Source organism: Gossypium hirsutum, chromosome A04, assembly GCF_007990345.1.
Source record: "Gossypium hirsutum isolate 1008001.06 chromosome A04, Gossypium_hirsutum_v2.1, whole genome shotgun sequence".
Classification (NCBI taxonomy): Eukaryota; Viridiplantae; Streptophyta; class Magnoliopsida; order Malvales; family Malvaceae; genus Gossypium; species Gossypium hirsutum.
In genome coordinates, this window is record NC_053427.1 from 18,998,114 (window position 1) to 19,009,115 (window position 11,002).

The 11,002-nt window shown below is 35.6% G+C and overlaps 1 non-coding gene across 1 annotated transcript; it reads left to right on the plus strand.

The window, feature by feature from the left end:
* Positions 1 to 10,359: 10,359 nt before the first annotated feature.
* Positions 10,360 to 10,466, plus strand: LOC121228425 (small nucleolar RNA R71). Its single transcript, XR_005926001.1, has one exon. It is a non-coding gene; the product is annotated as a small nucleolar RNA R71 (small nucleolar RNA).
* The last annotated feature ends 536 nt before the right edge of the window (positions 10,467 to 11,002 follow it).

An 11,002-nucleotide genomic window follows, 5' to 3' on the forward strand; every position in this document is an offset into this window, starting at 1 on the left:
GAGGATTGATAATCTGTTTGATCAATTGAGCAGAGCCACAGTGTTTTCTAAGATAGACCTGAAATTCAGTTACTACCAGTTGTGAGTTAAAGAGTCGAACGTGCCTAAGACTGCTTTCAGGACGAGGTAGGACATTTCGAGTTCCTGGTCATGCCTTTAGGTCTAACAAATGCCCCAGCTGTGTTTATGGACTTAATGAATCGTGTTTTTCGATCATACTTAGCCAAGTTTGTCGTTGTGTTTATTGATGATATCCTGATTTATTCCAAGGATGAGACTAAGCATGTGGAACATTTGAGAATGATTTTACAGATCTTACAAGACAAACAATTGTATGCTAAATTTAGCAAGAGTGAATTTTGGCTCCGAGAGGTTGGATTCCTTGGTCACATTATGTCAGGTGATGGCATTCGAGTTGATTCAAATAAGATATCTACTATTGTTGAGTGGAAGTTGTCGAAGAATGTAACTGAGGTTAGAAGCTTTTTGGGCTTAGCCGATTACTATTGACACTTCGTAAAAAGGTTTTTGATGATTGCATCCCCTTTGATGAGGTTGCTGCAAAAAGATGTTAAGTTTGAATGGTCAGACAAGTGTCAACAAAGTTTCGAGAAATTGAAGACGTTGCTAATCGAAGCTCCAGTTTTAGTGTAACCCGAGCCAGGAAAGGAATTCGTGGTCTTTAGTGACGCATCCTTAAATAGAATAGGTTGTGTGCTTATACAAGAGGGCAAAGTAATAGCACATGCTTCGAGGCAACTAAAACCGCACGAGAAAAATTATCCAACACGTGACTTAGAGCTAGCTGCCATTGTATTTACCTTGAATATTTGGAGGCACCATTTTTATGGCGAAACTTGCCATATATTCATAGATCACAAGATTTTTAAATATTTGATGACTCAAAAAGAATTGAATCTGAGACAACAGAGATGGGTAGAGCTGATTAAAGATTATGAACTGATCATTGACTACCACCCAAGAAAAGCAAATGTGGTCGCAGATGCACTAAGCAGAAAATCCTTTTTTGCTTTAAGAGCCTTAAACACGCAGTTGGCCTTGTTAGATGATGGTTTGATTTTGGCAGAGGTAAGAGCCAGACCAACGTTTCTACAAGAAATTTGTGTAGCTCAGATCAATGATAGCGATTTACAAGCCAAGAGAACTCAATACGAGACAGGCACCGAATCAAATTTTCGGATTGGTCTTAACAGTTGCTTGATGTTCAGAGATAGGATCTGTGTACCGAGAGACAATGAGCTTATTAGGAAAATTTTGCAAGATTCGCTTGATAGCCGTTTATCTATTCATCCGGGAGGTACTAAGATGTACAACGATTTGAAGAAAATGTACTGGAAGGATGGCATGAAAAGAGACATCTCTGAATTTGTATCGAAATGCTTGATATGTCAACAAGTCAAGGCTGAACACCAAGTACCTTTAGGTTTATTACAGCCCGTGATGGTTCCTGAATGGAAATGTGACAGGATTATTATGGATTTTGTGACAGGATTTTCGTTAACACCGAAGAAGAAAGATTCCATTTGGGTTATTATTGATAGACTAACGAAGTTGGCTCATTTTATTCCTTTGTGGATAGATTTCTCTTTTGACAGATTGGCCGACTTGTACATATCTGAGATTCTGAGATTACACGGGGTACTGTTATCAATTATTTCAAATAGGGACTCGAGATTCACTTCAAGATTTTAGAAGAAGCTGCAAGAAGCCTTGGGTACAAAGTTGAGTTTTAGTACTGCATTCCACCCACAGACAGATGGTCAATCTGAACGGACGATTCAGACTCTCAAGGACATGTTAAGGTGTTGTGTCCTTAAACTTCAAGGCAGTTGGGAAAAATATTTACCATTGGTGGAATTTTCCTACAACAACAGTTTCTAGATGAGTTTAAAAATGGCATCTTATGAGGCATTGTATGGCTGAAAGTGTTGGACACCATTGTACTGGACAGAACTCAAAGAGCACTAGATTCATGGAGTTTACTTGATTAAGAAAACTAAAGAAAAGGTTAAAAGTGATACATGATTGTTTGAAAGCGGCATCAGATAGGCAAAAGTCATATACTAATTTGAAAGGAAAAGAGATTGGATTTCAAGTTGGAGACAAAGTGTTCTTGAAAGTATCTCCATGGAAAAAGGTCTTGAGATTTGGTGGAAAAGGCAAACTAAGTCCAAGGTTTATTGGACTCTACGAGATTACTGAGAAAGTTGGACCGTTAGCCTACCATTTAGCATTGCCATCTGAATTGGAAAAGATTCATGATGTATTCCATGTATCCATGTTACGACGATATCGATCAAACCCCTCCCATGTGATTTCACCTACGAAAGTTGAAATTAGACTGGACATGACTTATGGTTAAGAACCGGTCAAGATTACGGCTCGAGAAGTCAAACAATTGAGGAATAAGAATATAGCCTTGGTGAAAGTTTTATGGCATAGACACAGAGTAGAAGAGGCCACATGGGAACCTAAAGAAACCATAAGAAGTCAATATCCGAACCTGTTTACTGGTAAGACTTTCGAGGATGAAAGTCTCTAAGGGGGAGAAATGTAGCATCCCGAATTAAGGCCTAGTCAGAATAGTGGTTTTGGGACCACAAATTCGATGTTGAAATAATTATTTTATGATCATTATGAGGTCTTGAATAGGAAAATAAGTATGTGTTAAAGTTTCATGAAGAAATTCTATGTGTAAGGTGTCCAATTGGAAATTAAGGATCAAATTGAATAAATTGCTAAACTTGGGTTCTAGAAGCAATTAGTATGAAATTGCTATGGATTATTAATTAGAGATCCTTAAAGAGTAATTTTCCCGATTTATAAGTTTTTGAACAAAAATGGGCATGCATGTAAAATTTTGGAAGTTTAGTAAGGAAGGGCATTTTGGTCATTTGGAAAAAAACTAAATAAAAAGGGAAAAATCAAGCTAAAATCAGCTCATTTTCTTCTCCATGCCACCGAAATTCTAAGGGTCTCCATAGCTAGGGTTTTAAACATTTTCAAGCTCAATAGTAAGTGCTCCCTTGCCCCGTTTTTAATGCTCTTCATATTTTTGAGATCCTCGTAACATGCTCTCTCTATTTCTACCCATATTTCAAGCTAGGGTTCATGTTAAAAAAATTACCCATGCATGAGATGTTTGTATTTTGATGATTTATGGAGGAATATGAGAGTTTAAAGGATAGTAAACAACTTTTACTAAGTAGTTTTTTCGTGGAAATGACTTAAGGGGCCATTTTGTAAAAGTTGTGAAAATGGGTAGAAAAATGTGAAATGAAAGAAAATGTGGGCTACTATAGGTAAGAAAAATATTTGGCTAGGCTTGGGTAACTTAGAAATTTCATGCATTTCATTATACGATCCTTAGGACTAAATTGTAAAAGTGTGAAAGGTTAGGGGAAAATTGGTCATTTTGCTCTGAGGTGAATTTTAAATCCTAAAATGAAAAATGTGATGTAGTAATAGTCAAATTTATTGATATAAACCCCAAGGAACCAATTCTGGTGGTCGACTGTGGAAAACAAAAGGTTTCAGAATAGTCAAAATATGAAACCGAAACAATTACCAGGTAAGTTTGTATAACCCAAAGTAAACTCTTAATATACTTAAACATGTGTGTTCTTGAATGTATGAAAATTTAGATATTCATTGCATGATAATTTATGTAATGAGCTTGTGTGAATGAAAGATGATAAATGTCCTGGTTGAAATAGAAAGGGAAATCCGACGGATAAATTATGGCTTACATGGCATGAGATCCTGCATGTGTTGTAGAAAAGGATTTAGCCAAGATGGGTAATCCGATGATCTCAAAATAGAAAGGATCTAGCCTGGACAGGTGTTCCTTGAGTGATCGAGCCTCCCGAAGAATATGGGTGCATTAAGGATTTAGGCCGGACGGGTAATCCGATTGGGGAATGAATTTAGCCTGGACTGGAAATTTTGATCCGAGCTTATGAGAGAAATTGTCGTAGAAAGGGATTTAGCCTAGACTGGTAATCTCAACATTACTCTATGAGTTAATACTACGGGGGATTAGCCTAGACTGGTAATCCCGCCGTAAGATATAAGGTTCATGGGAGTGCGTACTAAAGATGATCACTTGTATAACTTGACAGTAATTGGACTATCCATTGAGATTTCCGAGAAATGCAACGGGATTAACAGGAGAAATAGAAATGAAAATATTGAATTGATGAGCTCATCTAAGACTAATGACATGATGTATTGTTATGAGGCTAACTTGATGAATGAGTGCATGTGATAGGGAAACTATTTCATGCTTGTTGGAATTAGTGCCTAATTTGTATGCTAATTAACTGGTAAGTTTACTTTCTAGTTATCCGGACTTACTAAGCATATAAATGCTTACCCTCTTCTCTTTTCCCTATCTTACAGGGCTCGTGGACTCGTGAAGATTGCAAGACGGTTGGAGAATCAACACACTATCGACTTGTCCTGCTTTGGGATATAGATACTTCCATTTTGTTTAATGGCATGTATAGGATTTTTGGTTATTTTGTTATATGTGTCATTTGGCTAGCCAATGTAAGGGCCTAAATGGTATACTTATTCTTTTGTATATGACCATGAGATATGGCTCATATTGATGTAGGTAGTAAACCTAACAATGATGCATGTCTATGTTTAAATGTTTCTGGGATATGATGATGAGGTTTATCATGACTTGATGATTGAAATGGAACCTAATAATTTGAGAGTGGACATAACATATAATGGTATATGGTTATAATATGGCCTAAGTATAAAAAGGTAAAATGTGCTATGTTAATCCCTAATACGAAAAGGATAATTTAGCATGTACTAAACAGACGAGATGAGGTTAACATGCAATGAGTTATGTCGAGGTTGTTTAAGAGTATAATTAGACCATGTTAAATACCGCTGAAGTCTCTAAGTGTGTATGGATGATAAAGGGTGACTAAAGGCTTGGAAAATAACCCTAAAAAGGTCTACACGGGTAGACATATGGGCATGTTTCTAGGCCGTGTGTGACACACGATCAGCCCCCATGGGCGTGTTGCCTGGCCGCGTGTCCCCTGCACTTAAAATTTTAGGTCAGTTTGCATGTTAGTAAACACACGGGTAGAGACACGGCCATGTGTCTCAACCATGTGGAGGACACGGCCTAGCACATGGGCGTGTGCCTCAAAATGAATGATGACGTCATAAATAGAATGTTTGAGTTTTTGGACATGGGTGATGACACGGGCGTGTCTAAGCCGTGTGAGCGACACGAGCGTGTCCTTGGTCATGCGAAAATCCCTATAAGATCCAAATGAAAAATAAATCCAAATAGTTCAACACGGGTGGGGAATACGGGTGTGTCCCTAAGCACACGGGCGTGTGCTTTGCCTCCATACAGGCGTGTGAGGCATAACCCTAGTAATTTTTCTAAAATTTTCTATAGTTCTCGGTTTAGTCCTAGATCACTTTTAATGATGTTTTGGACCTTGTAGGTCCATAATCGGGACACTATAATGTTGTTTAGTTAGTTTTAAATTAGAATGAAATTTTATAACCTATATTTTCTGAAAGTGTCCGAGTATGTATCTGGTAACGCCTCGTACCTTGTCCTGTTCTCGGGTATGGGTAAAGGGTGTTATAGGGTATTTATAGGTTGAGAAGGCTGCTAAAAATAGCCAAAATCAGCAGCTAAGGACTCCCCTGGCCACAAATGTGGCATGTTTGAATATTTCAAACATGCTATTTTTAGGTAGGGGCAAATCTTGAAAGGCATGAATGGAGGAGGGATTTGAATGCAATTTGGAGGAGTCTTTGAGGCCCATTTTGCAAGCTAAATAATCAGCCAAACAAGTGATTGGGTCAGCATGTGGGACAGTTTTGGGCTGCCTAGTGCTCGGTTGATCAGTTTTCTCGGTTCAGCTCAATTGGGTCACTTTTCATAATTAATTAATAATAATTTATTTAACCAAAATTAAATTGGATTAAAATTAAAATTAATTATATTATGAATTAATATACATAATTTGGACCGTCTTAGGTTGAAAATTTATTTTGCCTCAATGCTTCAAAAATCATTTCTCGATTTTGTGCTTCCAGTAGTGTCTACCGAGACAATTTTTGCCCTTTGTGAAAATATGTCAAAAATGATCAAAATTAATCAAAATTTATTATAAAATGAATTGAAATTTAACATGTTCATAATTTAAGTACAATTTAATTATTTTATAATAATTATATATTTTTCGACAGGAATTTTATCAAAACTGCATGAATTTGAGTTAAAAAAGGCATGAAAAATTGTGTCACGCCTTCAAACTTAATTCATTGCTCGTCCCAAGGAATGCAAAAATTGAAAAAAAATTCTCGGAAACACCTTTGAAAAATTCCTTCAGAATAACATTCTTCCCGAAATTATGAATTTAGCATATATATGCTCAAGAACAAGAATTTTGATAATTATGCTACTTAAGTATACATATCATTCAAATTAATTTCAATAGTCATTATGATAGAAAAAATAGACTAAATGCTTCCCAATAAAAAATTGTTAAATCCCTACCTATTTGATTTTATTCCCTTATTCAAGATTAAGCTGTAATCTTAGGTTTAACTTATGCATTCATATGTTGAACATAACAATTTCTCTCCACTAATGTAGGTAGCATAGAAACTTGAATCAATAGGTCTTTAAAAAGGTTGTAACGAGACTAGGCTAGGGGTAGGTAAAAGATAGATAAATTTAGGCTAAAAATCCTAGACTCAGCTTCAATCAGACCTTCGAAATAATTACCTTCAATACACTAACTTACTTTGCTTTCACATGCTCTTTTGTACATCTATTTTCTTTCAAGTACATCTGCTCTTTTTTGTTCTTTTTGTTTTCTTTTGTTTTCCTTTTTTTTCATGAGCATTTTAATGTATGTACTACAATTTTTTTTTAGCATTTGAGACTTCTTTTCAACTCCTCCAAACTTATTTTCAAAGAATGTTCTAAATAGTTATGAGTCTAGTGTTTGAGACAAATTTAAAAATAATTTAGAGGAAAGGGATGGCTAAATATTGCAAGGGTTCAAATAAAATTAGGCCATATAGTCTCAAAGTTGGGTTTTCAGGAATAAAATTTCATCAAGGTTAGCTTGAAAGGCTCAAATGGTCCAAACAAAAGTTGCATAAATCATTTTCAACATTCCATGCTTCCTAGGATTTCGCCTTAAGAAACTACTAAATCAATTCTAGAGACTTAAACTTTCATGCATGCCTAACTTTCTTAAGGAACTAAAAATTTTATGGTATGGTTTTCATGCTTTATTAAGAGTACATTTATGTCATAATTCAACCAACATGGAAAATATTGAAATAAGAGAATTTTATTCATACTGAAGTTTAGCATACTTAACAAAATTTCAAAAATTTGAACAAAATATATCCTAATCATGATTAATAGAAAATTTATTTTGAGAAGAAATAATTTCAATTTTTCGGTCCCCCTACTTAAGATGAACAATTTCCTCATTGTTAGAAGTGAATAGATACTATACACCAGGTAGGATACTAGAAAATAAGAGGTTAGTCAATTTGACTGCTTAAGTACCAAGCTCTCCGTAGATCCAATCCTAGACATGTATATATCTATTGCCACACTTTGTACTTTGTAACTTGTTCATTTTTATTTATGATTTCCACCTCTTGTTTTATTATGCGAAAAATAAAAATCATAATAGAACCTACTCCTAAAACATTAAATAACCTAGGAAAGAAAATGAAATAAAGTAAAGATCCCCCTTTTTATTTATTTATAGATCCCTCAGAATTTGACTCGTCTTTTTCCTTCCTTGACATTGGAGTCCATGGTTCAAGTTTAAAGTCTAGAAATTCAGGCACAAAAATAAACGGGTTATGAAATATATATTTTAAATGCATCTTTGATTAAGTCATCCCATATTTTTTAGTATCTCTAGTAATTTTATTACTGCAACTACATGTGTTGCAGCATAGCCATTATACCAAACTGTTCACTTCATGGAATGGTGCTAGATAAATGGACTCTCAGTGTCAAACTTTAGGAAATTGTTAAGGGTGGTTTCAGTTTTGGGCAGGTGGGTGAATAGCTGAGGGTAAGGTTTAGAGTTGAAGATGGTGGCAGTTTTAAGGATAGTTTAGGTATGGTAGTTGGTGACTTTTAATAAAGGTGTTTGGGGTGGTGATTCAAGGAGTTAAGGGCTGCAACATTAAGGGGTTAAGTGAGATGCACAATTGGGCTACTTAGGAGTAGAGGTGGAGCAAGGTAATGGCTATAGGTTTGTGCAGAAAATGGTTGAATATTTCCCTTCCTAAAACTGTCTTAAGCCCAATGGAAGCTCCTTTTGGATCCTAAGCTCCTGTACTGAAAGTAAACTGAAATTAGTGATTGACTTAAAGTTGACCCTTTATTTAACAAAACAAATACTTAAATTCTTCAGCCTACTAAGAAGAATATTTTTTGAAAAATTACATTAAATTAAACTCCCAGGAAAGACTGGAGGGGTTACAAATGGTCCCGCTTATGTTCCAATCTCCTAGACAGAGTTTTAATTAATGTAATGAGCCAAAGAAAATTTTATCTAAATATACCATTTTAATTCAAATGAGAAAAAAATAAAAATATAAAATAATGATAAAGAAAGTGAAGAGAACCCCCTCTATTTTATTCAAGATCGTTATTGACTATGATGGTGTCAAATGGCCATTTGTCATACCAACCATAACCAACTAAGAAGTAATCATATTCTTTCCCATCAAATCTATCCAATATCTTATTAGGGAAAGAAAACCCATAATGATCTTTCCTGGTGGCCTTGTTTATGTGACTCGAATATGTGAAATAATCCATCCAGTACCCTTCTTGTGCCTTTTCAAAATCGCAAGTGCCTCTTCTTCATGAACTTTGGTGAACTCAATTGAAATAATGATAGGCAAATTCGAAGACAGACCCAAATAGTCATATTTCAAATTAGGAGACAAAATATTCAGTTCCAACTTAGCTGGCTCTTCAATCAACGACTTTGGTTGCGTATACTCTTGAGATGATAACTCTAATGATTCGAGTGCAACTTTTTGAGTGAATTCCTTTGAATTAGCTTCTAACCAAGCCTAACATTCCTTGTCTTCATCACCACTTGGTGAATCCTCCAGTAGAATATGTTCTAACAGATCGTCTAAAGAATTGAGCTCTAATTCTGTAGAAGCCAACTATTCCATCTTTAAAATATCAAAGCAATCTTCAACTATATCTAGGGATTTAGCAGCATCAAAGTCATTAAAAGTCACCTCATTATCAAATATTTCTTTCAACTATGTATCATTTTGCTGCTTCTGGAATCATTGAGGATATGACTGTGGTGGAATCTTAGCTTTAACCAGACAACTTTTCTATGGAAATTTTTCTGTATCTGGCAAGAGTGTTAGGTAATCAGAACTAACTGGTTTAGACTTTACCTCATCAAGGATCACTGTATCTAAATTTTTTGGAACAGGAGTTTCAACACTTGGTTGAACTTCCTCTCTCTCTTGAGCTACAACAGTCTCATCTTGAACTCAACCATCTTGGGTTCCAATGTCTTTCCACTTGGCAAAGAGACTGCCGTGCAATGTTTTGTGCCCAAAATTCTTGGATTTTCTGTGTTGCTCGGCCAAATACCTTAGGATTTATTTTGAAGTTCATTGGTTAGCTGACCCATTTGATTCTCCAGATTTCTTAAAGTGGTATCATTCTTTACTATGTATGCCTTCAGCAGATTCTCAAGATCACTTGAAGATTCAGTTGGTAGGGGCTGTTGCACTTGTTGAGAATATTTCGACGAATAATTTGGTCAAAATGGCATAACAGAGTCACTATGGTCCACCCATTGATTACCACATGGAGTAATTGGATGATTCTGCCATGAAGAGTTGTAAAAAATTGATTGCGGACCATTCAAATTTTGATTTCCCATGTAATAATTTGAATCTTGATTTGATAGGAAATTTTCAAAGAAATGGCGATCTCCACAATATTCACAAGAAATATTCTTGAATTGGTTCGGCTATTGACCTGACAGATTACCATTGAAACCATTAACAATTATGTTCTTAAGCATAGGAGACATAGAGGATACCTAGGCTGCCAAAGAAGCAAGTGTATCTGTTTCATGTACTCATGCTACTCGGTTGGTTGACCACTGATAATTATTGCTAGCAATTCTTTCAATAATCTCGTAAACATTGTTATAAGACTTAGAAAGAAGGGTTCCATTTGTCGAAGCATCCACCATCATTCTAGTATGAATATTAAGACCAATATAGAAAGTCTCTATTTGAATGCAGTAAGGAATGTCGTGATGAGGGCACTTTCATCATAACTCCTTCAACCTCTCCCATGCCTCATATAAAGATTCTTCATTAAGTTGTTGAAATGAAATGATTTCATTTCAAATCTTGGCGATTAAATATGGAGGGAAATATTTCATTAAGAAATGTTTAACCACGCTCATGCTCTATCTCTTAAGGAGTATGGAAATAATCTCAGTCTCAAGGCGTCCTTAGTCACCCCGACTAGTTTAAATGAGTCACTCACTTCCATGAATAGCCGAAGTTGAAGATGTGGATCTTCAATAGGAATCCCACTAAATTGACCCATATTTTGCAACATTTGGAACATGATCGGCTCCAGCTCGAATTGTTGTGCCTCGATTTTGGTTCTCCTAATACTCAGATTGAACTCGTTGAATAGAGGAATGAGATATTGTTGAATGGCATAATTTTTGTCGTCAGCAACAATGATTAGATTTTGAGTATTTTAAGCGAATGTTCCTCCTGGATTTTAATTTGGATTTTCGAAATTCATGTCTTTGGTCCTTCTTTGGTTCACTTGTCTTCTCCTTTTTCAGAAAGTCCTTTCCATTTCAGGGTCTACGGGGAGTAAGTTAATAATTTGATCAATACTCATAAACACTTGAAACAAACACAAAAAAAA